The 24093-nt window shown below is 50.5% G+C and overlaps 1 long non-coding RNA gene across 7 annotated transcripts; it reads left to right on the top strand.

The window, feature by feature from the left end:
- Positions 1 to 499: 499 nt before the first annotated feature.
- Positions 500 to 23737, top strand: LOC139184998 (uncharacterized). Of its 7 annotated transcripts, XR_011568596.1 has the most exons (7): positions 500 to 854; positions 15949 to 16045; positions 16488 to 16599; positions 17283 to 17392; positions 17484 to 17524; positions 17805 to 17976; positions 18152 to 23737. It is a non-coding gene; the product is annotated as an uncharacterized lncRNA (long non-coding RNA). The 7 variants fall into 7 exon arrangements; XR_011568595.1 differs by having other exon boundaries at positions 17484 to 17976; XR_011568593.1 differs by having other exon boundaries at positions 17283 to 17524.
- The last annotated feature ends 356 nt before the right edge of the window (positions 23738 to 24093 follow it).

Raw genomic sequence — 24093 nt, 5'->3', positions numbered from 1 at the left:
GGTGGCCACATGTCTGAGCAGCTTCCTGACGCCCGCAGGTCCCGTTCCCCTACAGTCAGCTCCTGCCAGTGGCCAAGCGGTCCCTACAAAGCATAAACTAAGCACATCTTTTCTTATTTAGGAAGTCCCAGTGGCTCCTTCCCGTAGTCGAAATCCATCTCAGACCCTCCGCTCCTTCTGCGGCTGTTCGCTGGCCTGCCTTTCCCAGGTGGGCACCTTTGGCCCACGGTTCTCCTCTCACTCTCCTGGCGCAGGTCCTGACAAAAGCTGGTGCCCCGCTCTCAGCCGGTTCTCAGGGGTCCCTCTGCAGGGAGCCTGCTTCCCCAGGTGTGTGTACACGCACGGACAGTCCTGAGTCCCCTGGCTGTGAAGGGTCCTCCAAGCTCCTCGTCACTCAGTGCCGGGCCCCTGACTGGTGCTGTTGCATCACGCGCGTCAGAGATGGAGACAAAGGCCTTCCTTACGCGGGTGCGGCCTGACCACAGCGGTTCCGGTTCCGGCTGGTCTCGGAAACTTCCGGTGCTCCCTACAGGAGCCCGCACCCTGGTGTGGGGGAGGGTTGCATTAACCCCACATGGAGATCCTTCCTGTCCTTTGTAGCAACAGCCACGGAAGCATTCCCAGGCTGTCCCAAGTGTCCTGTGGGTGCTAAAGGCAGCGTCTCTGGGTTTTCTGGCAACTGAAAATGAGCAGCAGCTGATGGCAGACTGGGCCGACGGGAATCTCCTGGGACGCGGGTGCAGGACCGAGGCGACTCCAGCGTCACCAACGCCCGCCTGGAGGAGTGGAAGCTGATCCGAGAGGCTGGCGTGACGTGAGGGTGGATATTGGCGGGTTTTAACCCTCGGTGGCAGGTGTGTACGGCTTTCGCTTCTGTTTTCATCTTGCTGTCACCAGGGAAAGTAAGAGCTGGGGTGTGGGGGCGGTGGTGTTTAACCGTTGACAAAAGAGAAAACCTTTCAAAAATCCAAGTGCAGGATTTTTTTTTTAAAAATGCAACTTACAAATGGAACCAACAGAGTATTTCATTTAGAGAAATGTCTGGGATCGTGGTTACAAAAACAAATGAGGTGATTAGTGCTCATCTACAGACATCCAGACGTAACTTCATAAACATGAAAAATCGAGTGCCACATGGAGAGTTTTTTTAATTACGTAGAATCCGTCTTTCCACTATTTCTATGTTGACTGAATTATTAAGATTAATAAATCTTACATGAAGCTGAAATTCTCAGATAGTAGGCAGTCCAAGACAACAAATATTTGTTAAATTATAGATTCCAATTTTGACTTATAAGGAGGCAATGAATGAGTTTTATATATTTGATTTAGAAAATAAAACGTGGTTTGAATATTCAAACTGTAGAATTTTTTAAGCTGCTTAATAATCTTCGGTAACAATCTTTATCGTTATCTTTTTTATCTCAAGATAATGAGATTTGAACTTGAATTTAAAATAACTGTTATGAACTATCAAATGAGATGTGTATGTTAAACTCTGAGAGATGAAAGGAAAGAGTTACGTTCATCTAGGAGTAAGGATTCAGCATATAACGGTGTTTGAGACGATTCTTTGAGAGGGGGACTGAGGTGAGAGTTGCAGCGCAGAACTCTGGGGGGTGAAGCGCACGCACGGCAGTCAAAGGACGCTTTGAGTGAGGATGTGCATGCCTGGGCGAAGGAGTGCTGGGTGGATAAGCAAGTGCAGTCTGGCAGTCGTGAGGGATACAGCTTTATGCTGGAAAACTTCGGGTTCCAAGTGTAGGAGTTTAAAGTTCATATGGTAGGCTAGCATCTCAAGAGGCAAGTAAGCCAGCTCCAGACTCTCTTACCTGCCTACTGGCCTCATGCAAAGAACTCAGAAGCTGTGGGGCTAGAGAACAACACAGTGGAAAAAGTCAGGATTCCAAGCACCACATTAAGAAAAGATCCCAACAGGGTAAGAAGGAACACTGAACTTCCAATTCACTATTACCAACTTTTTGTGACAATGAAATTGTATTACTACAGCTGCCATTACCCAAACCAACACAGCACACTGTTGGCTCACGCTCACCCGCTGGCTGCCTCAGCTCCAGGCTCCTGCACATGGTACCCACAGGGAGACGGAGGACGGGACAAAACGCTGAGACGGACCTGCCCCCTGAGTCTCTCCTGCTTAAACAGATCTCTTCGGGGGAGCAGAGCAGTCATCACTGAGGAAGCTGATTACATGGGCACCACACACTGCAAGAAATGCTTTAACCTGACACATTATCTCCCCAGATTCGAGGTTTGGTTGGATATAGACTAGAAAACTGACCATGTTTAGCATAGAAGCTAACATATTTAGCACTGTCTTCCCATCACCCCCTCGAGACCCATGGAGGAAATAATGTGAGGAAATCGCAAAGGAGCGTTGAAGTCATTGGCTGAGGTGTAATGAAGACAGGCAGCCAGAGGATGTGTCTTGCCCAGCACAGATTTGGGGAATTGTTGTTTCCCTGATTAGATTAAACGCAACAGAAAGTCGGGGGCTCCGCTTGGCTGTGCTCCTAGCTGTTTCCTACCTCCCAACAGCTAGTAAGTCCGTGACAAATAACGAGTGAATGTGTAATGAGCAAATAGCTGGTGAAAGGAGAGGAAATACAGACGCAAAAGGCACTGTGAATCACAGCCGTGTGAACGGACTGGGGAACAAGAGGAGCAAACGCCCAGCCTGCGTAACCTTCAGGTACTGGAGACAAGGAGCCCAGCTGAGAAGCAGGCCCCCTGCACACAGCGTGCCAACGTCACCAGCCCTTCCGCTGCAGTTCTGTCTCGGGTCTGTCTTGTTCTCCGCAGCTCGGCTAAGCAGCCTCTGAGCCCAGCCTAGTCCCAGAGGTGTCTACACCATCGCACTGGCACTGGGTCAGCACCTAGGCGGGTCTCCAGACTTCCTGCTGGATCAGCCCAGCAGGCAACTGAGGTTCAGACAGGAGGAGTCTAGAGAGACTGAGGTCTTCAGCTGACATCTTTTGCCTCCGCCTGACTGTAGCAATGAGAAGGATGCGAGATTACCGTGGAAAGGAAGGAATGCAGTTGCAGTCTTGGCCACACGCAGGGCTGTGGATAAGAACCTAGCCCTCTGCCTCAGTGTCTGTTACAGGGGCCATAGTCACCTGTGTATCACAGTTATCTGAAGCCAAAATGAACACAAGTTAAAATCCAGCTTCTCGGCTGCACCGGACGCATCTCAGGCGCTCAGTCTGTCAGCACAGGCGTGAAGCATCTCCACCGTCCCGAAGACCTGCTGTACCGTCCTGGCTTCACAGACACCAGAGGCCAAGCCGTTTCCTGCACGCATGGATAATGTCCGAGGCAAGAAGGATGCGCTCAGGAATGGGCTCTGGGATTTCGGGGGTGTTTTCTAGTTCCTCCAACAGGAGATACATTGAGAATCCCTTTTCTGACCCTATACCATAAATAAGCGCTTGTTGAATGGCCCTTGCAGGGGCATTCAGATATCGGCAATGCAGAATTCTCATGAGCAACACATGTGGCCAAGGCAGTATTCCCATGAGCTACAACCTCAAGCTTGTTTTTTAAAAAGGAATTTTGCTTTCTTTTAAATTTGGGTTTGATTTTCAGTGGAGTCACAGTATCTCTGCGGCAGGAGATCTAACCTACTCACTTTAAAAACTACAGAGTCTCTGAGCCCTGAGGCATTGCCAGTTTGAACTCGGCTGATTCAGAGCTGCGCTCCAGTTTCTCCTCCCAGGGTGTGAGCTGTATGTTCCAAAAGGGACTGTGTATCTTCTATGTGTCTTCAGGGGAAGACATGTCTGGTTTGCTCCACTCCTGGACGCCACAGAGAGGAGTTCACCCTGTCTGGTCTTTGGCCATCAGCCTCCACTTCGGCCAAAGCTGCAAACCGTCCCTGGCCACCGTGCCCCTGGCCACCATGCCCCTGGCGACAAGCAGTGCCTCTGCTGCCCCCTTCTCTGTCTCTCTGAGGGCCCGAGCGGGTCTGGGTCGCTGCAGCAGGACTGTCTCAGCTCCTCTGCCTTGACCCCTTCTGTGTTGTGGGCCCCGCACCCAGGTGGACAGAGGAGCCTCTCCTGAGCCCTGCTTCCCGCTGTCCTGTCCTGGGTGCCTTCTGTCCCCCACGCTTATGACCAGGGCTCCGCCGCTTAGAGAGCAGCAGGGGTGGGATGCAGGACAGCGGGGCTGGGCCGCTGCTCAGCCACTCAGCCTGGTCCGAGCGCTTTCCCTGCCCTGGAGGCCTCCGCTTCCTCCTGCTCCTCTGCTCTGGAAGACTTGCGTCCAGGCGGGGACAGCAGGGTAGTCGGCCTTTGCAACCCCCAAGACCCACACACACCATGCTGAGCTTTGTTCCTAGAGTCACCATGAGTTTCTTGGGATTCCAGTCATCCCCTGCCATGGTTTTCAGAAGCTGGTGTTGGAGCCCAAGAGTAAGAATCTGGCTCTCAGTTTTAGACGCAGTCCTCCTGTGTCCTGCCTCAGTGAATGCTTCCCGAGACCTCGGTGGCAGCCACAGACCACCCAGGGAAAAGGCGATGGAGGGAGCGGAGGGGCCCCGGGGGCGGCTGGCACTGGGACGTGGACTCTGGCAGATTCGTGCCGCACCCTCGCCGCGGCAGACGCCAGGCTACTGGTGATCTCTTTGCAAGCAGATTTGTGCAACAGCACTTTGCCTTATAGCCTCTGGAACAACCGGCCTATTTTGTAATTCTCTTAGATTACGGCGGTCTCTGAGCTCTTTGTTCTGACCTGGAAATTCTCCTAACGGTTGAGTGACCTGCTCTTCTTTTCTCTGGGTTCAGTTCAGTTCAGTTCAGTCACTCAGTCGTGTCCAACCCTTTGCAACCCCTTTAACCGCAGCATGCCAGGCCTCCCTGTCCATCACCAACTCCCGGAGTTCACCCAAACTCATGTCCATTGAGTCAGTGATGCCATCCAGCCATCTCATCCTCTGTTGTCCCCTTTTCCTCCTGCCCTCAATCTTTCCCAGCATCAGGGTCTTTTCCAATGAGTCAGCTTTTCGCATCAGGTGGCCAAAGTATTGGAGTTTCAGCTTCAGCATCAGTCCTTCCAATGAACACCCAGGGCTGATCTCCTTCAGAATGGACTGGTTGGATCTCCTTGCAGTCCAAGGGCCTCTCAAGAGTCTTCTCCAACACCACAGTTCAAAAGCATCAATTCTTCGGTGCTCAGCCTTCTTCACAGTCCAACTCTCGCATCCATACGTGACCACTGGAAAAGCCATAGCCTTGACTAGATGGACCTTTGTTGACAAAGTAATGTCTCTGCTTTTTAATATGCTGTCTAGTTTGGTCATAACTTTCCTTCCAAGGAGCAAGTGTCTTTTAATTTCATGGCTGCAGTCACCATCTGCAGTGATTTTGGAGCCCAGAAAAATAAAGTCTGACACTGTTTCCTCTGTTTCCCCATCTATTTCCCATGAAGTGATGGGATTGGATGCCATGATCTTCGTTTTCTGAATGTTGAGCTTTAAGCCAACTTTTTCACTCTCCTCTTTCACTTTCATCAAGAGGCTTTTTAGTTCCTCTTCACTTTCTGCCATAAGGGTGGTGTCATCTGCATATCTGAGGTTATTGATATTTCTCCAGGCATTCTTGATTCTAGCTTGTGCTTCCTCCAGCCCGGCGTTTCTCATGATGTACTCTGCATATAAGTTAAATAAACAGGGTGACAATATACAGCCTTGACGTCCTCCTTTTCCTATTTGGAACCAGTCTGTTGTTCCATGCCCGGTTCTAACTGTTGCTTCCTGACCTGCATACAGATTTCTCAGAGGCAGGTCAGGTGATCTGGTACTCCCACCTCTTTCAGAATTGTCCACAGTTGATTGTGATCCACACAGTTTCTCTGGGGAGTTCTTCAGTTTAGGCCAGAAAAAGGATGTCGGGGCCTTCCTTGGTGGGCCAGTGCTTAAGACTCTGCCTTCCAATGCAGAGGTACAGATTCGACCCCTGGTTGGGGACCTACGATCCCACGTGCCTAGTGGCAAAAAAAAAGAAAAGCATAAAACAGAAGTAATATTGCAACAAATTCACTAAAGACTTTAAAAATGTTTCACATTAAAAAAAAGTTAAGAGGAATTTCAGATGAGATTCAAGATATAAGGAATTATGGGTTGAAGAGATTCAACAATGTAAATTGTGTTAAGACCCTAATATGGGTTCAATTTCATAAATAATAGCATCATTTTGATCTCTACATGTTCTCCACCATTTCACCCACATTTTCTCTATTGAGAGTGTAGTTTAGCAGCTTCAAAAATGCTGACAGGTCAGTACTGAGAGTGAGAATTGAGTGCATAGAAAACCATATATATCCATACCCACAAAGACAGAACTGTTCAGATTTCTCTCATAACAAACTGCTAACAAAATCGTAATCAATGCCTAGTAAATGTCAGGCTTGCTATGTTGCTATATATCTTCCCAACCTGGCTTGAGTCAAGATAAACAAGAACTATTGCTCAGATGACTTCCCAGAATCTTCAGACTTGGTAGAAACGACAAACATGAGTAAAGTACTAGGAACGTATTTGCGCAGAGTGAGAGACTCTCTGAATCAAGAGCATCACCTGTTCCTCACGTCACAGTCGGCTGGTTCTCAGCAGCAGCTAGAGAGGTGGGTTATCGTACACATTTCAGCTGGTTCTCAGCAGCAGCTAGAGAGGTGGGTTATCGTACACATTTCAGCTGGTTCTCAGCAGCAGCTAGAGAGGTGGGTTATCGCACACATTTCAGCTAGTTCTCAGCAGCAGCGTAGAGAGGTGGGTTATCGCACACATTTCAGCTCTGGGCTGTGGGGAAAGGAAGCAAAGTGAGCTTTCTTTAATAACTGGCATGCATTTCACAGTTTCCCAAAGCAAAATAACTGATGCATAAACATTTTCAAAATAGGGTTTTTGTGTTTTTTTTCCAGCAGCGTAATGCAAATCACTGGGCAAACCACACCATCTTCTCCTCCACGGCCACATGAAGTCAAGACACCTTTAGGGCAGACTCACAGGTCATTCTTGCTTTCCTCAAAATAAACATGGAGTTCTTAGTTTTATTTTCTCTCAGTGGTGATCTCAAAGTCCTTGTCCCGATGTTCTTCTTTATAAGAATTAAAAAGGAAAAATTTGATAAAAGTATATAAAGACTCTTGAGTATACCCATTTGCTGTTTTTATTATTAAAATATCACTAAAAACAGCAAAAGTGGATATAAAATAACCAAATGCTCTTACCATCTCCATAGCTGTGAACAAATGCTTTTTTCAAGTTGATGTGATGAGGACATAAATTAACTGCATTTTGATGACAAAGATAGTTGGCTTTCTCTTCTCAGAGTGTATTTAGTGGGTCATAAATTACCTGTTCTTTCTTCATCAGATGAGAGTAAACTATTGTTACAACTTTCTTCGTTTCTTTTGGGTTTATATGTTAGAGGTCAAACCATGACCTTATAAAACATGACCTGAGGTGTAAGGGGGCCTGTGGAGAAGATTTTAAATGGAATCCAGTATAAACGAAGACACAATTAAACTCCGTCTTACCATGTGTCCACAGTTAAAAGCTCTCATCTGCATTCTCTTTAAATTTCTATGTATATTTCATCTCTATAATGCTTTTCTCTTTTGTGTAAGGTTTTTGAAACTGGAGTTTCAGAAAGAGGTAAAGAATGTGTGCTAATAAAATGCCTTCAGTCAATAAGGGGAACCTCGTTTCATGTGGTTAATAGCTCTGTTCTACACACGTAGCAGACTTGTTCTAATTTCAGACACATAATAACCATCCTCACAAAGCTCGTGGAACTTTGCCGTCACTAGCTGTGATCCACGAGAAATAAAGTCCTCTAGGACATGCAGGAGCACTTGTACAGTGGCGGCAGATGGCGTTTGGGGCCACACAAGTCCTCAGTATGATATTATAGACACATTTTGCAAGCTAGCTCAATATTAGGCCTGCATTTCATCCCAAGACATTAATAAGTTGAAACTGAGAAACGCCACGATTATCACAGAAGTTCGAGAATGAAGCAGTTGGCTTCATGATCATCTGTAAATGAGCTCCCAAGGCCCCTGACTTTCAGGAGTGTAACAGGCAATTTCTTCAGCCGCCTGATTATATTCCGTCACTCACCTCCGTGTTTTCATTCGTTGGTCATCGCCACGGACGATGAGCCAGAGGGGATAAAAAAAGAAGTGACTGAGCCGTTTACTTGCCTCAAAATCAAACCAAATATTTGTTTGAGGTTCCAAATATTTAGATAATGTACCCACTAATTTTTATTTGACTTCATGTTTTGCACATCCTTTTCCAGAGCCAAAATGCCCTTTCCTCCAGTTTATTTATTGATTTAAATGTCTTATGTAAAAGTAAACAGGAACAGATGAATTTTTTTTTTTAAAGAAAACACTTTGGTTCTTATGTGCCCAGTGAAAAACTTTATTTTTCTCACCTTTCAAATATTTTTCTGCATATTTAGTTTCCAGCATCCCAAGTAGGTTGCACGGTTTCTTTGAGTTTATTCTGTTTGTGGCTCACTGAATTTTTGAATATATAAATTTTTGTCTTGAACGATATTTGGGAAGGTTTTAGCCGTTATTCTTTCAAATAATTTTTCTCCAAACATCACTGTTTCTCCCCCACTCTGGCTTTCCAGTGCTGTGAGGGTGAGAATTTTGAGATTATTCCACAGCTTCCTTAGACTCTGTTCATTTTCTTCAATTGTTTTTTCCTCTGTCATTCAGATGAAATGATTTCTATTCATTGAAATTTAAATTCATTGACTTTTCACTCTACTTCCTACATTCTACAAGCAAACCCATCCATGGGATTATTCAATTTTATCTATTGCATTTCTTAGTTCTAAAATTTCCATTTCATAGCCTCTCATTTCCTCCTGAGAACTTCACTTTCATTCATTTCAAGAGTGTTTACCTCGATCTCAAGGAGTATAGTTACAGCAGTTGCCTTAGTCTTTCTTTGGTAATTCGAACATCTGGGTCACATTGAAATTGGCATCTGTTGATAATCTTTTCTTCTGAGTGTTGATCTTAATTTTCTGGTTCATTGTACTTCAAATACTTTGGGATTGGATCCTGGACATTTTTAATACTACACTATGAAATTTTGAATCCTGTTAAAATCTTCTGGAAACTATTGAATTTTGTTGCTGTTGTTTTAACAGGAAATCCACTCAGTTATCCTTCCCAGCTCCGGGGCCCCACTGGGCTTTCCTTTAGGGTCAGAGTTGCTTGTGAAGGTCTATTCATTCAGTACAGCTGAGACAAGAGAAGGAAAAATAAATAATAAGGATTTTTCATACTCTTCAAATGCTGGGTCCTTTTTTTTTAATCAAGTTTAAGTCCTTTGGCCAGAAAGATAAGTTTTCTCTTAGATTTTTAGATTTTCAGTAGTCATTACTGTCAGAGCGCTAGGAACTGAACTACCAAACAAGCAAGCCAGGAGGAAAAAGAGATAAGCAAAGGAAAAACAACCGAAGGGGTCTTTTCCCACACTCAGTGCAGAGAATCCTCCTCCTGGTCCTTGGACAGACAGACGGTGTTTGTCTCAAAAATGCACTGTTTGTGTCCACTGGGCTGTCCCCAACCCGGGCAGCCTTCAGGGCAAAGCCAGGAGCTAAAAGAGGAAACTCAGCCAGCAGGGCTTCTTAAACCCTGACTCTTCTCCTTAAAGGCACGGCCACTGTGAACATCCAGAGCCCTGGGGCCATTGCTTCTGTTTTAACTGGTGTTTGTATGGTAATTAGGGCTTCTCAGATGGCTCCTGGTGAAGAATCTACAGGGCAGGTCAAGGGCTGCAGTGCAGGAGACCAATGTTTGAAGCCTGGACTGGGAAGATCCCCTGGAGAAAAGTGAAAGTGAAGTCGCTCAGTCCAGTCGGACTCTTTGCGACCCCGTGGACTGTAGCCCACCACGCTCCTCTGTCCGTGGGATTTTCCAGGCAAGAGTGCTGGAGTGGGTTGCCATTTCCTTCTCCAGGGGATCTTCCCGACCCAGGGACCGAACCCAGGGCTCCTGCATTGTAAGCAAGACGCTTCTCCCCTGGAAAAGGAAATGACAACCCACTGCAGTATTCTGGCCTGGAGAATCCCCTGGACAGAGGAGCGTGGCAGGCTACAGTCGACGGGTCACACAGAGTCAGACACGAGTGCTCGAGTGAACAGCAGAGCTGGTTGGTATGGGAAGCAGGCTTCGGGGTGCTGGCTCCCGGGGAGCCGCAGAGGTTAGCTTTTCTCATATTTTGAACTGCTCATGTAAGGATTATGTCTTGATAATGAATTAAAGTCAGGATTAAATAATTTATTTATTATTATAGTGATTATCATTCTGTGAATCTGCTTAAGATTGACCCGTTTTAATTAAATAACATCCATTCCATTTAATTCAAATTCAAAGCAGTGATTCTACCTCATTTAAAGAGTATCTAAGAAACTTGAATTTAATTACCAGATGTAGATAGCAGCACCTATTTGTTAATGAAGCAATCACTCAAAAATCTGAGGAAAAAAGCAGATTATTTGATTCAGAGTCGGATAAAAAGCCAGATAAAAGGATAAAAGTCTTCAAAACTATGGGAATATGATAAAATTATGCTTCTTTTCAGATCATATAAAATGAAAAGTGCCTTTTAGAAAACGTTGCAAATATTTTTTGTAGCAAAGCAATAACAATAATTTTTCTTTTTTTTTCAAACTGTAAAATGATTGCACTTTATAGTAAAAGAGAAAGCCATTCCCTTCTCTAGGGAATCTTTCCAACCTAGGAATTGAACCCAGGTCTCTTGCATTGCATGCAGATTCTTTACCCTCTGAGCTACCAGGGAAGAAGCCTCCTTATAATAGAAGAGAAAGAACAAACAGATCAGTACTTAAAATTATAAAGTTTTAACTTGATTCCTAATACAGAGGAACCTCTATTGTCCTGTGTCACAGCTGGTTTGGGTACCAACAGGTGTGGAGAAGGCAATGGCACCCCACTCCAGTACTCTTGCCTGGAAAACCCCATGGACGGAGGAGCCTGGTGGGCTGCAGTCCGTGGGGTCGCAAAGAGTCGGACACGACTGAGCGACTTCACTTTCATGGATTGGAGAAGGAAATGGCACCCCACTCCAGTGTTCTTGCCTGGAGAATCCCAGGGACCGGGAGCCTGGTGGGCTGCCGTCTATGGGGTCGCACAGAGTTGGACACGACTGAAGCGACTTAGCAGCAGCAGGTGTTACAAAATCGTGTAGGGAACTGTATTTGTCATAAAAGTTGTGGGCTCCGTGGCACACGTGCCCCCCGATAGACAAGGGTGAAGATGAAGGGGAATTACATCTTCTGAAGACCTGCCAAGAGCTGATTACGTAGACGTACATTTCTTCAGTTAATTTTCAAGTGAAACCTGTGAGGCAAAATGAAACCGAGAGCTACCCGTGTTACAGACATAGCATGGAGCACAGCCACACGCCCCGGCTCACGGAGCACAGCCACACGCCCCGGCTCACGGAGCACAGCCACCGCCCCGGCTCACGGCGAGCCAGAGGCCGGGGCCCACAGTCAGCATTCCAGATCCAAATCCACTGACTTGAGAAATGCGTGATATTTTAATTGGCCTGTGACAAAATGAAGCCAAGAAATGCTCAATCTCAGTTCAGTTCAGTCACTCGGTCGTGTCCGACTCTGTGCGACCCCATGAACCGCAGCACGCCAGGCCTCCCTGTCCATCACCAACTCCCGGAGTTCACCCAGACTCACGTCCATCGAGTCAGTGATGCCATCCAGCCATCTCATCCTCTGTCGTCCCCTTCTCCTCCTGCCCCCAATCCCTCCCAGCATCAGAGTCTTTTCCAATGACTCAACTCTTCGCATGAGGTGGCCAAAGTACTGGAGTTTCAGCCTCAGCATCATTCCTTCCAAAGAAATCCCAGGGCTGATCGCCTTCAGAATGGACTAATTACCATTCGTGCTTAAAATCTATTCTTTCTGCTTTTAGATTTTTTTCCCCCAAATGAAACAAGATGATAGTACATTGGAGCAAACCTCTTTAAAAAGTTTCCTTGGCAAACACATAAAAATGTGTAATTGGCAACTGTGTGTTTCCAATTTCATTAGAAAATCCTGAGTTCATGAAAATTCTAACCATATAACCTATTTCAAACGAAGATTTATCGCAGTTGACAGCATGTCTTTTTAGTTATCAAAATGCAAATGCCATAATCATTATTTCCACCATATTCTGTAAGTAGAAACTCAACTGCACACACATTCTTCTGTACTACGAGTCGGACATTTAAAACTGCAGCCCATTCCTGCACTCCCGGGATGACCTTCAAACTTGCCAGAGGAAGAGCTCAAAACCACTGCACTGGCTTTGAATCACGATCACGTTTTCCAGAGAAATATTTTTAGCTTCTTCCAAAAGATAATGACAACTTTCTTAGTAGAACCACCATCTTCTCCACTTACAAGAATGCCACGTAACCACTGAAATTCCTAATCAGAAGATCAAAACGTTAAGTCCATGTATCCGTTTCTGAAGAAAATGTGGATTCATTAAAAAATCCTTATAATGACCTAGATTTCTTTCTCAAAGGCAGTTCTGATAAGTCCTTGAATCAGCATGTCGTTAGACTTATAACCCTGGCTTTCCCCCCATTGCCTTAAAGTATGAAAACACTGTGGGGCTCTTCTCCACAGTGACAGAACCCGGTGTCACCGGGTCCCCAGCAGAGGACGGACTCCCGGCCTGGCCTGTGGCGGGCTGTGCGTGGCCCTAAGCTCACTGGTGAGGTACCGCGATCCCCCGGTTCCACCAAGCCCTTGCATTCATTGTGCTGCTACTTTTTAAATCAGTTGCAAAACTAATAAAGACACAGAGCACATTTTCGGACTCTAAAGGAAAATTTTAGAATCGCTTAGTGTATTTACGGCTTCCCAGATGGTGCTGGTAGTCAAGAACCTGCCTGCCAATGCAGGACATAAGAGATGCGGGTTTGATCCCTGGGTGGGGAAGATGCCCTGGAGGAGGAAATGGCAACCCACTCCAGTATTTTTGCCTGGAGAATCCTGTGGACAGAGGAGCCTGGTAGGCTACAGTCCACAGGGTCACAAAGAGTCAGACATGATTAAAGCAACTTAGCGTACAAGCCTGGTGGGCTGCCGTCTATGGGGTCGCACAGAGTCGGACACGACTGAAGCGACTTAGCAGCAGCAGCAGCATACGCATGCCCCAGGCACGGTGTATTTTAACTTCAGAATGAACTCGTCTGTTAATCCTGATGGCAAGCCTGTACCTTGTGAGAACTGAACAGCTGAGAATCTGTCTGCTGGCGGGGGCTGGAGGTTCCGGGGGCCCCACGGGTGTCGATTCTGGGAGCAGGGCCGCTGGACTTCGGGCTTTGTAACTCGTCAGACAGTGGGTCTCCCACCTATTCAGAGGCCTTTGCGTTTTCAAAGGATGTACTCAGAGAACTTTCTGGTATAAAAATGGAGAAATGAATTTAATTTTTTTTTTTTCCGAAGCTTGCTCATCTTCATTCAGCCACATCCATTTTGCTTTTGGGCTTCCATGGAATGTAGGTTGAACTGGAAAATATCTGTGGTTAGGACAAATATGATTTTATTGGCATAATAAACAAGACATCCATCAGGAATGCTTTGGAACCGTTAGTGTTTAAACTGCTCTTCACTAGGCTTTTACCTACTTGAATTTTATCTTCCTTCTCAGCCCCTCCTGACTCACATTATGCTCGAAACCCCGGACTCCTTTCCATCAGTGAGGTTTCTCCTTTCCTTCTAATAGGTGTTCGCTCGTTTAGATTGCAGGTGGCACGGTGGGAAAGAATCTGCCTGGTAAGACGGGAAACACAGGAGACACAGGTTTGATCCCTGGGTTAGTAAGATCCCCTGGAGAAGGGAATGGCAGCCCCTCCAGCACTCTTGCCTGGAGAATCCTGTGGACAGAGGAGCCTGGTGGGCTGCAGTCCACGGGGTCGCAAAGAGGCGGACACGCCGAGACCCTGAGCACACGAGCACGCACGTTTGTGTGAGCTGATGGCAAGTCAGATCCGAGTATATCACCTTAGAGAACACACCAGCTGAGCGGCTCTCCTGCGTGGGTCTCTGTCCCCGGCACGGTCACGTGTGCAGAGTCCTTCATCTTCTCTCAGGCATGGCAGTGCCACCCCAGCGTCCCCCCATTGACCAGAGCTGGGCTCCGGGGTACGCAGGCCTGGGTGCCACTCTGGTGGAGAAGGTGGGTCTGTAAGGAGGTCTGGGGGTCCGTGGTCGCCCTGCGTGGGAGGAAGGCCAGAACACCTTGCGTTGGGGCTTGCGGGGAGAGGGAGCATGAAGCCAGGGAAAGGAGGGATTCGCGTAGCTCTCCGCAAAGCTTCTTCCTGCCCCTGCCTGAAGCTCCATGGCAGTATAGGCAACCAGCACGAGGTTTGACAGGAAGGGTTATTGGCTGGTGCGAAGCAGGAGGACAGTGAGCTTCGCACTGGCTGTGATTGATGGGGACAGGCCTGGAGGGCCCCCAGCCATAGCAGCCTGTGACTCGGGAGGTTGGAGTCGAATCCCCTCCGGTTCTGAGGGGCCGGAAGGATGTGGTGAAGCTGTGGTCGGTGATGGACAGGGCGAGATTGGCTGCAGGCTCCCGCGAGGCTGGGTGCTCCTGCCCAAGTGGACCTCGCTCAGGAGGCTGCTCAGAGGCTGCTGCCCTTCCTGCGTTTGTGCTGCTCGGCGGCCTGTCCCTCCGGGGAGCCCCCGGGCCCTCTGGTCCAGGAGACACCTTGCTTCTCTCCTTAATCTGAGTCCCTGGCTGGTGGTGGGGTAGCTGAGAGGGTCAATGAGCTAACGCAGCAAGAGCGCCAGATGTGCTGTGAATTGAACTGTGTTCCCCACACCTGTGCTCGGTTCAGTCCCCAGGCCCTGGGGCTGTGGAAGCAGGGTCTTTGCAGATGGCAGATGAGGTGGCTGGGGTGGGCAGGTCTCTGGTGTCCTCGTGGGAAGAGGAGATCAGGACATAGGCGCGGAGGGACGACTCTGGGTGAAGAGCAGGCAGGCTGGAGTGATGGGCCGCCAGCGGAGGGCCGCGCAGGGCTGCCGGTGGCTGGAAGGGCAGGGGGAGGAGGGAATGGACACCTCGGGTCCAGCCCGCTCACCTCCTGGGCTGCGAGGGGCAAACCTCTGTCGTCCTGAAGCACTCAGTTGTGGTATTTGTTACGGCAGCCCCAGGAAACCAATACAGGACTCGAGCACCGGTTAGCAGTTCGAGGGATGGGGCGGAGCGCCCTGCGTCCTCCTCTTCACTCGCCCACACGCTTCCGCGCTCCTTGCCGAGGCACTGCATCCATCTGGAGCAATTTTCAGATGCTGAAGCCGCTGGTAGTTGGTTATATTTCGTTGTTGTTGTTCAGTCGCTAAGTCATTCCTGTTCTGCGACCCCATGGACTGCAGGGCACCAGGCTTCTGAGTCCTTCACTGTCTCCTGGAGCTTACTCAAACTCATGTGCATTGCGTCCACGATGCCATCCAGCCATCTCACCCTCTGTCGTCCCCTTCTCCTCCTGCCTTCAGTCTTTCCCAGCATCAGGGTCTTTTCCAACGAGTCAGCTCTTCACATCAGGTGGCCAATGTATTGGAGCTTCAGCTTCAGCATCAGTCCTTCCAGTGAATATTCAGGGTTGATTTCCTATAGAATTAAGTCATTTTTTGTTCTAAACATGCATTAAAAAGTATGTGGACTTTTTCTCACTTGGTTGAATAAAGTGTGTGTCTAAGTGTGTTCCAGATGGCTGAAATTCTTCTAGTAACAGCACCGTTTGTGAGTGTCATGTAATATCCAACCAAGGGTCTTTTAAAATAAATAGCTGGAGATGTTTATTGAACCAGTAGAGTTGGGTTCTTTTCTTTCTCATGTGAAGTACCTTTTTGATAGGATTGGCAATTTAAACCTCCCTCCACCCTGACCCCAGTTGAGTCAACGAGACTGCAGATTTCTTGACTGAAGCCTCTGGACTCCAGAGTGCACTGAGGTAGGTGATTAAGAAATTGTTTCCCCCTTAGTGTTAAGCCTGGGGCTTCCCTGGTGGCTTAGACAGTCAAGAATGGTTTGATCCCTGGGTCAGGAAGATGTCCTGGTGAAGGGAATGGCGGCCCACTCCAGAACTCTTGCCTGGGAAATCCCATGGACAGAGGGGCCTGGCGGGCTGTAGTCCATGGAGTCGCAAAGCATCGGACACTGAGCAACTAACCCACTCAGTTAAGACTAAAGTCTACACAAGAGTTTCTCATTGACTGTCACTTATTTTGAGTTACAAAAGGCAGACATCTTTTGAGCCCATGCATTTCAATGGAGGTTTCTAGAATGCTGTGTTTTGTGGGAGCTCAGAGAGGGCTGAGCTAGGGTGTTGTCTGGTCTAGTTCTGAAGGCAATCAGCAGGAAATGCTAACTTCTCTGCCTCTTCTTTAAATCAGGAAAACAGCAACCATGACATTTCTCCTCTTTCTCATCTCAATAAATCCCTGTTAAAATAAATACAGCAAGTTCCCACCTCCACGAAACTCCGAAAACCCTCGGGAGTGATGGGTAAGTTGGGTCCCTACCAGAGATAGAGAACTGAGTTGTCCACCAAGATCAGAAAAGGCTGGACCCAGCGCCTTCTGGGCCAGGTGGCAGGACCCAGATGTGCGTGGCACTCGGGGAGGAGCGGTCCCCAAGGGAAGCGCTGAGAGCAGGGCCTCCCCTGGGAAGCGGGGTGTGGCCGAGAGGCCCCTCCCACACTGCAGCCTTGGTCACTGGTCACCGGTCAGAGCCGCCGACCCAGCCTCCCAGGGGCAGCTCCTCGGGCCTCAGACCCAGGCGCTCGTCTCCAGAGCGGCCTGTGCTGTGGCTCCTGTCTGACGAGCAGTGTCTCTGGGTCCCTGCCTCCTCATACAGGTTCTGACCTCTGTCTCGTTCTGACCAAGGTGGTGGGTGCGATGGCCTTGCGGGTCTTTGCAGAAGAGGAATTCTGCTTAATGTGTCTTCTATGTTTATAACCTTTTAAGATGATTGTAAAATTGTCTTGTCAGATCTAACCAATTCCAGAAGTGATTTCAAAATATCCTACAGTATTTTGTTTCGAGTTTATCTCAGATCGGCTGGTGACGAAAGCAGCCACGGCCGTCTGAACGTCCCAGGAAGCGGCTCATTTCCTGCTGAGCTTCTGGTCATCTAGCTTGCTTTCCCGTGACTGTCTTAACCACCCTCTCTTCTCTCTGCCTTTTCAGCACATCTTTCTGATGATCGTCGGCTTTGTCACAAGGAGAGACAACATCACAGAAGCTGCGCTCATCAAGGACGGCCCAGGCAGAGATTCTCAAGGACGACATGCCTAAACGTACGTGAAGTGTGCTTTTGAACACCTGGAGAGGTGAGGCTGGAGGAGACAACTCTGTGTTTCTCACTGGCCTCCGGGTCCCGCCCCGCAGGATGCCCCACAGACTCGGAGCGGACTGCGCAGTGACCACAGGTGACCTCGAACTCTCAGTGTGGTTTGCAATTACAGCTCTCAGGAGTGGATGGGCACTGGGGGCTCAGAGCCTGGTGATCCTCCCTGAAAGCAAGGGGTGATTCAGCTGCTCCTCCCGCCCACCCCACACAACAGCAAGGCACGCAGCATCCCACACACACTCCCGGGGAGGAGGAGGACAAGCAAGCCCTATGTTGCTGGAGACAGAGACAGAGGAGGAGAGAGAACGCGCGAATTAACCCCAGGAGCTAGACTTAGCGTGGCTTTTGTAAACTGACAGGCAGCTTGTGCGGCTCAGGAGCCCCTTCTGGCCAAGCCCCACTGCCTGCTGTTCTGAAGACCTGCCCTGCACACCCCCGACTCGCCCCAGCTGGATGGGAGTGAGGACGTGCTGACCGGTGTCCCCGCCTCAGTCCCTTCCAGGTGGAGCCAGGCTCGTCCTGGCTCAGCAGGTGAGTCCCCCTGCCGCTCCTTAGGGGCGGCCCTGACCGCCCACCAACCCTCCCCACAGCTGTCTGCAGACCCCCTCCGCACCCCTTCTATTTAGTCCAAGCCCCAGGCCCGGGTTGGCCTCTGGGAGCCTCTGAGCGCACGCAGGACAGGCTAACCCCTGGACCCCATCTCCAGGGCCCTGCAGGACTGCACGGGAAATGACAAAACTCGCCCTCTCGGCACAGCCTGAAACTCTTCTCCAAGTGATTCTGCCGTAGAGACCACTCCGACCCCAGGCCTTCACCCCTCCCAGCACCGAGGGGGGACGTCCGTCAGGAACAAGCCTCGTGCCCTTCACAAGGTCACCCAGACCACTGAGGCGGGGTCTGCCTCCATGAACCAGGAGGGGCCGTCAGCTCAAGGTGAGACCAAGCGCCGGCATCTCTGACTCCCATTTTCTAACAAGCTCAACGAGTCTACTTGCAGGGATGGTTCTGTTGAGATGACAAACACTTGCAGGGGTGTTTAAAGAAGAAGAGATAGAAACTCGGCCCCCGTGTGCGGTTCCCCCACTTCTCACTTCAGAGCTGCTCCCTCGGGCCGGGCCCTCCCCTCCCAGGGCCCCAGGTGAGCCGGACCCCACTGCCCAGTCATCACCCACAGTTGGCCTCGATTGACTCTACACAGAAGAAGAAATATTAAAGGAGTGGGGGGAAAGGGCCGCCGAAATGGGTGTGTTTGCTTTTTTCCACTTAAATCATATTGGGTTGAGGAGGAGCAATTATGGAAAACAGCGGGGAAGCGAGCTTTTCTTGTAACCGTTCCCATGGCTCTCCGAATCCCCCCCAGAGGAACTGGCGGTCCCCACAGAGGCACAGAAGCTGCTAAAATCCCGGGTGGTCTGGGTCCAGCTTCGTGGCCCCCAGCGTTCTGAGAGTGACTGCATGTGTGGCTGTTACCAGCACAATTTGGGGTTTGTGTAGTGTGGTTTAATTCACAAAAGAAAATTCCTTTAATCAGGCAACAGGAATGCTGTCCTGCTCGGAGCGCACCGGGGCCCTCTCTGATGAGCCTGGTCGTGTCTGGGGGTGTGTTAGGACCCCTTTCCAGGCCTGCCGTAGACTGGAGACGCTGCTGTGGCCACGATCCCCTCATGCCTTCATGGCAGACCAGTCACCTGGGGACTCGCTTCCAGCATCTGCGCCTATGCAGGGCCCCCACCTGTGCCTGTGGGGGACCCCACAGGACCCCCGACGAGGGTCTCCTTCACGTGGGATCTCAGGTGGCACCTCGGCTCCCCCCACAAGGTGCTAGGAGGCGAGGGGGGTCTGCCTGGGGTCAGCGAGGTGTGGGGTGCTCGACCTGCCCCTCCGGGGTGCCCGTGGGTGCAGGCCCCTGGCCACAGGGCAGCGGTCACTGTCAGCTGCCCCTGGGGGACTGTACCAGGCTGCTGGTGCCTGTCAGAAATACGCTCGATGGACGAAGATGGCCCTGGTGCCTGGGCCGTGATGGCGGCTCACCAGCAGCCTGACTGCCTCCGAAAGGGGATGCCTGCTCTGTGCTTGCTACAGGCGTGCTGCCCCCGCCGGGGCTCTCAGAGGATGACCTGTGCCCTCTGGAGGGAAGGCTGCCCGGACGGTCCTGCAAAGTAAACGCACCATTCCAGGCAATTCTCTGTCGTTTCCACACAGAAAACGATTTCTCCAAAACCTTTGATTGGTAGGACAAAGGTGATGACCTCCTTTTCTGGTAGGAAAAGGATAGTGATGATAATACAGTAAATAGAAGAAAGGAGGAAAAGTGTCTTCAGGGCTGGAGTTCACGGGGCATTTGAAAGCAGCGATGGACGCCAGTGGGAAGCGGGTGGGAGGATCCTTCTGGAAACGTCCGCTCTCCCCAGTCCCATTTGTCTGAGGGCTCGAAGGCGTGAGGACAGCTGACTGCCGCCCCACTGGTCCAGGAGGAGTTGCCTGGTTGTCAAGACTACATCCATGTTAATTAATCTCTCAAAGACGGGTTTAGGAGAAGAGATTAGAAGCCTGCACTATTTTGTTTAAGAAGCGGAATTTTTAATAGAAAAAAGCCCAGCATTTTAGACCCGCTCTTGTTTTGGATCTACCTTAGGAACCAAGCTTAGCGGCAGGAGGCAGGGCAGGGTGCGGGGAGACGCACTCGGGCCGGGCTCTGGGACCCCAGCCCCGGACACGCACCTGCCCTCCAGGGGTTGCTTCCACAATGCTCTCAACGGACGCACCCGTTGGAACATTTTGACCCCAAATGAGTGTCCAGTGCAGGAGGACGTGGTCCTTTGGTTCCCTCCCTGTGTCCCCAGGCTTTGTCCATCTCTGCGGAGCGTCCACTCCCAAGAGCCTGACCCTGTGGGACATCTCTGCTGTCAACGCCCTCTGTCTACCCAAGAAGGGGGCTGGGGATTGGGAGGTGTTTCAGCTTCTCCATCAGTCGGGGACCCTCGGAAGCAATTATGCGCCCAGCAGGTTCAGGGAAGGGGAGCTGTGAAAAGTGTGCTGGTGACCGGCAAGGCTGGCGTGGGCCCCCGGGGGAGCGGGCGCCACCTCAAGTTGCAGAAGGACCCCGATGGGCAGCAGTGGGTGATGCCTGTGGACCCTATCCTGGGCCTGACCAACTCTCTGACCAACTCTGAAAAGGGACACAGCCCGGGAGTCCCCGCTGCACGCTGTGTGTGCCGGGGCAGGTTCCTCCCCTGAGCCTCGGCGTGTGCACTCCAGCGGGACACACCCCGGGGACCCTCCCATGCCCGTTCCCCCGTGTGACCCCGGGGACCCTCCCATGCCCTTTCCCCTGTGTGACCCCGAGGGCCTGCGCCCGTTCCCCCGTGTGACCCCGGGGACACTCCTGAGCCCTTTCCCCCGTGTGACCCCGAGGGCCTGAGCCCTTTCCCCCGTGTGACCCCGAGGGCCGGCCTCGAGCTTCCTTGCATCAAAGAGGCCTGAGGACTACGCTCAAAACATGATCCAAGGTATTTCCCCTGAAGCCTCTGAGTGACGCCTGCATCCAGAGGAGGACAGGCCTCCCAGCACACCTGCCACCCAAGAGCCCCACAGGAAGGGGTGCCACGCCAGCAGCTGGAGGAAAGGCCTGGGTCCACAGCATTGTGCTAAGAGCCGGGAGAAGATGCCCACTCCCCCCAGGGACTGGGGTCCCGGAAGTGACAGGGCTTGCAGCCCAAGCGTCTGGGGTGGGAACCAGGGACCATGAACCAGGCCATGTGTTCTCCCTGGAGGTCAGAGGCTGGGGGCCCGGCCAGTCGCTTCTTCCCTCACCTCCTGCAGTTCCGGGCAGTGTCAGTGACTCTGGGGCCCCCGTGGACGCCTGAGCCCGTCTCCGCCTCCATCTTCACGTGGCTTCTCCGTCCCTGCATCCACACCTCTGTTTACAAGGATAGAGGTCGCCGTGGGTTGTGTGCTTAACTGCTTAGTCGTGCCCGCTCGTTTCCACCCCGTGGACCACAGTCCACCAGGTTCCTTGTCCATGGGCTTCTCCAGGAAGAATACTGGAGTGGCTTGGCATTTCCTGCTCTAGGCGGTCTTCCCAACCCAAGGGTCGAGCCCGCATCTTCTGCATTGGCAGCAGCTTCTTTACCACGGAGCCACCTGGGAAGCCCTGTTTTGGGTATTGGCCGCCCTGACAACCTCACCCTAACTTGACTCCCTCTGCAAAGGCCCCATTTCCAAATAAGGCCGTGTTTCTGGGCTCTGAGGTTCCCACCGCACATGCCTTTCTGGGAGACCTAGCTGGATCCCAACACGTGTGCAATGGCCCTGCCCTCCAGCCACAGTCTCAGCAAGCCTCCCGAGTCCTGCACACGCCTCTCCCGGAGCGGTCTGAACTTCCATTAAAAACAAGGAAAAATATCACAGCAGGAAGCACGTTTGTTTTGTAATGTTTCACCTCTCATAGAGGACAAAATTATGCAAAGGAGCTGAAATGTTGACCTTATCAGCAATTTGTGTGAGATATCGAGTTCAAACTTTTGGGCAAGAACGTCTGACTTGTGGCCTTTGACCCCATAACACTTTCAGGATTTGAGAAAATGACCACCCGTTTTGGGGAGTTGCACACAGAGCTTGCCACAGCATTCCCTGTCATATTAAAAGATGGAAACTTTCAAGTTCAACAGAGGAGCAGGCCTCCCTATTACAGGGTGATCACAGATGGGGCTGCACTGCTCATACACAGCACTGAGTGAAAAGCGAACAGTCTTAACGTGAATAACCTCCCGTGTATAAACACACACACGTAAAACCTGAGAGAGAACGACCGAGATGCTAACCCAAGTACTCTCTGGGTGGCACAAACATAAGTCATTTAAATTTCTTCCATACACCCTCCTGTATTTTCTTAATTCTCTACAGTAAATAGAAATTATATTTATATAGAACAAAAAGGCAGGAAGCATTATTTCAAAATAAATACAGGTTATTTTCTGACAGCCACAAAAGATGGGGAACCAATCAGAACAGCTTTGCCTTTGATGGCTCTTCAGGACACGCACATTCTAGGACCGCCTGGGAACGAAAGGGCCCGGATCCCACGCGGTGGAAGCCAAGTTGGGAAAAATCAGCGGAAAAGGGGCTCTGGAGCCATCTCGAAGCGCTTTTCTGTTGCGTTTAAGTGTCGCCTGAGGGCCGTGCGCCTTGGGGCTGAGTGGCAGCGCTGGTCGGGGAGCCCTCCCGGACCTTCAGGACCCTCGTCTCAGAGCTGGCCTGCAGGTGTCCCAGTCCCTGCGTGCACGGAAGGCAGAGCGCACGGGGACGCCTGGAGCAGCCAGGGCTCCCGGAGGGGCGCACTCAGCAGTGGGGCTGGCGTCCACTCTCCGTCCAGCCAGCCCTCCCCTCCCTCAGCACTGCCCCGGCTCCAGGACGGTGCTCCAGCTTCAGTGAGCAGCTGGAACGTCCCCATGGGCTTGGAGCCCGAGTCTGTCTCGGGGCGTCCGGGGCGCCTCAGTCCACAGGGACCCGCTGACCTCTCCAGTGTCGATGTCCAAGGGGTTTTGTCATTTCCCTCTGAAGGGCTTCCATCCTCTCAACGCAGAATGCTGAGACTGGAGCTGGCTGGGAGAGCCGGAGGGAACGCCAGAGGGCTGGCTTTGGTCAGTGGGTCAGTGTCTGCAAAATGGTGAGACCCTCACTTCCCCCACCCCCATTACTCCATAAAAAGAAAATGCTCAGACTCTGATCCCTGTCATGCAGCCACTCATCACTGAAAAAGGATTTTAGGTACAAGTAGACAACTGAACTATCTTGAAAATGTGGGCAAATAAATCTTGGTTGTTTTGAATTCCAGGCTGGTTCTTCAACTTCCTGGAGAAAGGTGGTTTTCTGAGATTCAGGGGTTGAGAGCTGTGTATCTAGGGGCCAAGAGAACACTGTCTCTGGTCCTTTTCTATCAAAATGTATTTTCATTCACACTTTTTTTTAATTGTCCCATTATAATTTAGAAGTATTCTCAAACACCCCTAAATCAATACAGTTAAAAAAAATCAAAACTTCAAAGTGAAAACCAGGGTTCTCAGTTTTAAAAATAGAATTTTATGTGCCTCCTTCATGTTTCACATCTGATTTAAAATAACTGTGTCACACAAGGGAGTTACAGGCTCTGAAACCTCGGCTCCCCAGGTTCAGCTCTCGGGTACAGCTCTCTGTGAGTCTGTGGCGGCTGGCATGGGGCACACCGTCCAATGCTCCTCCGGGGGGCCCGCCACGCACAGTGTGGGAAAGAGAATAAACTCGTCTGAAGCTCTCTCCTTGTCATCTCCATCATCAACATCATTAACAAGCGCAAACCACTTACCGCCTGAGCCTCACACTTTCTGTGTAAACGCAGAAGCTTAGAAAGGTGAATTAGGGCGGTGACATTCTGCAGTCACCAAGACCTGGCCTGTCCCTCCGTCCCTAGAACTGAACCACACCACCACGGCCATCCTGCAGAACGTCACCCACACGTGGCCAGGAAGCCTCACTTTCCTTCCTGCCCAGTGGTGAGCACAGGACCAAGCCAAGGAGGCTCACCGCTGCTTGCAGAGGTGATTTTGTGTAGTCAGGCGCTCACTGGGCACGGTCCTAGCACGGCTTGAACTGTAAGCGATGGTTGAAAAC

This window comes from Bos indicus, chromosome 9 (assembly GCF_029378745.1).
Source record: "Bos indicus isolate NIAB-ARS_2022 breed Sahiwal x Tharparkar chromosome 9, NIAB-ARS_B.indTharparkar_mat_pri_1.0, whole genome shotgun sequence".
Lineage (NCBI taxonomy): Eukaryota > Metazoa > Chordata > Mammalia > Artiodactyla > Bovidae > Bos > Bos indicus.
The sequence above is the reverse complement of the archived record's forward strand: the minus strand, read 5'-3'. Positions and strand labels throughout refer to the sequence as shown.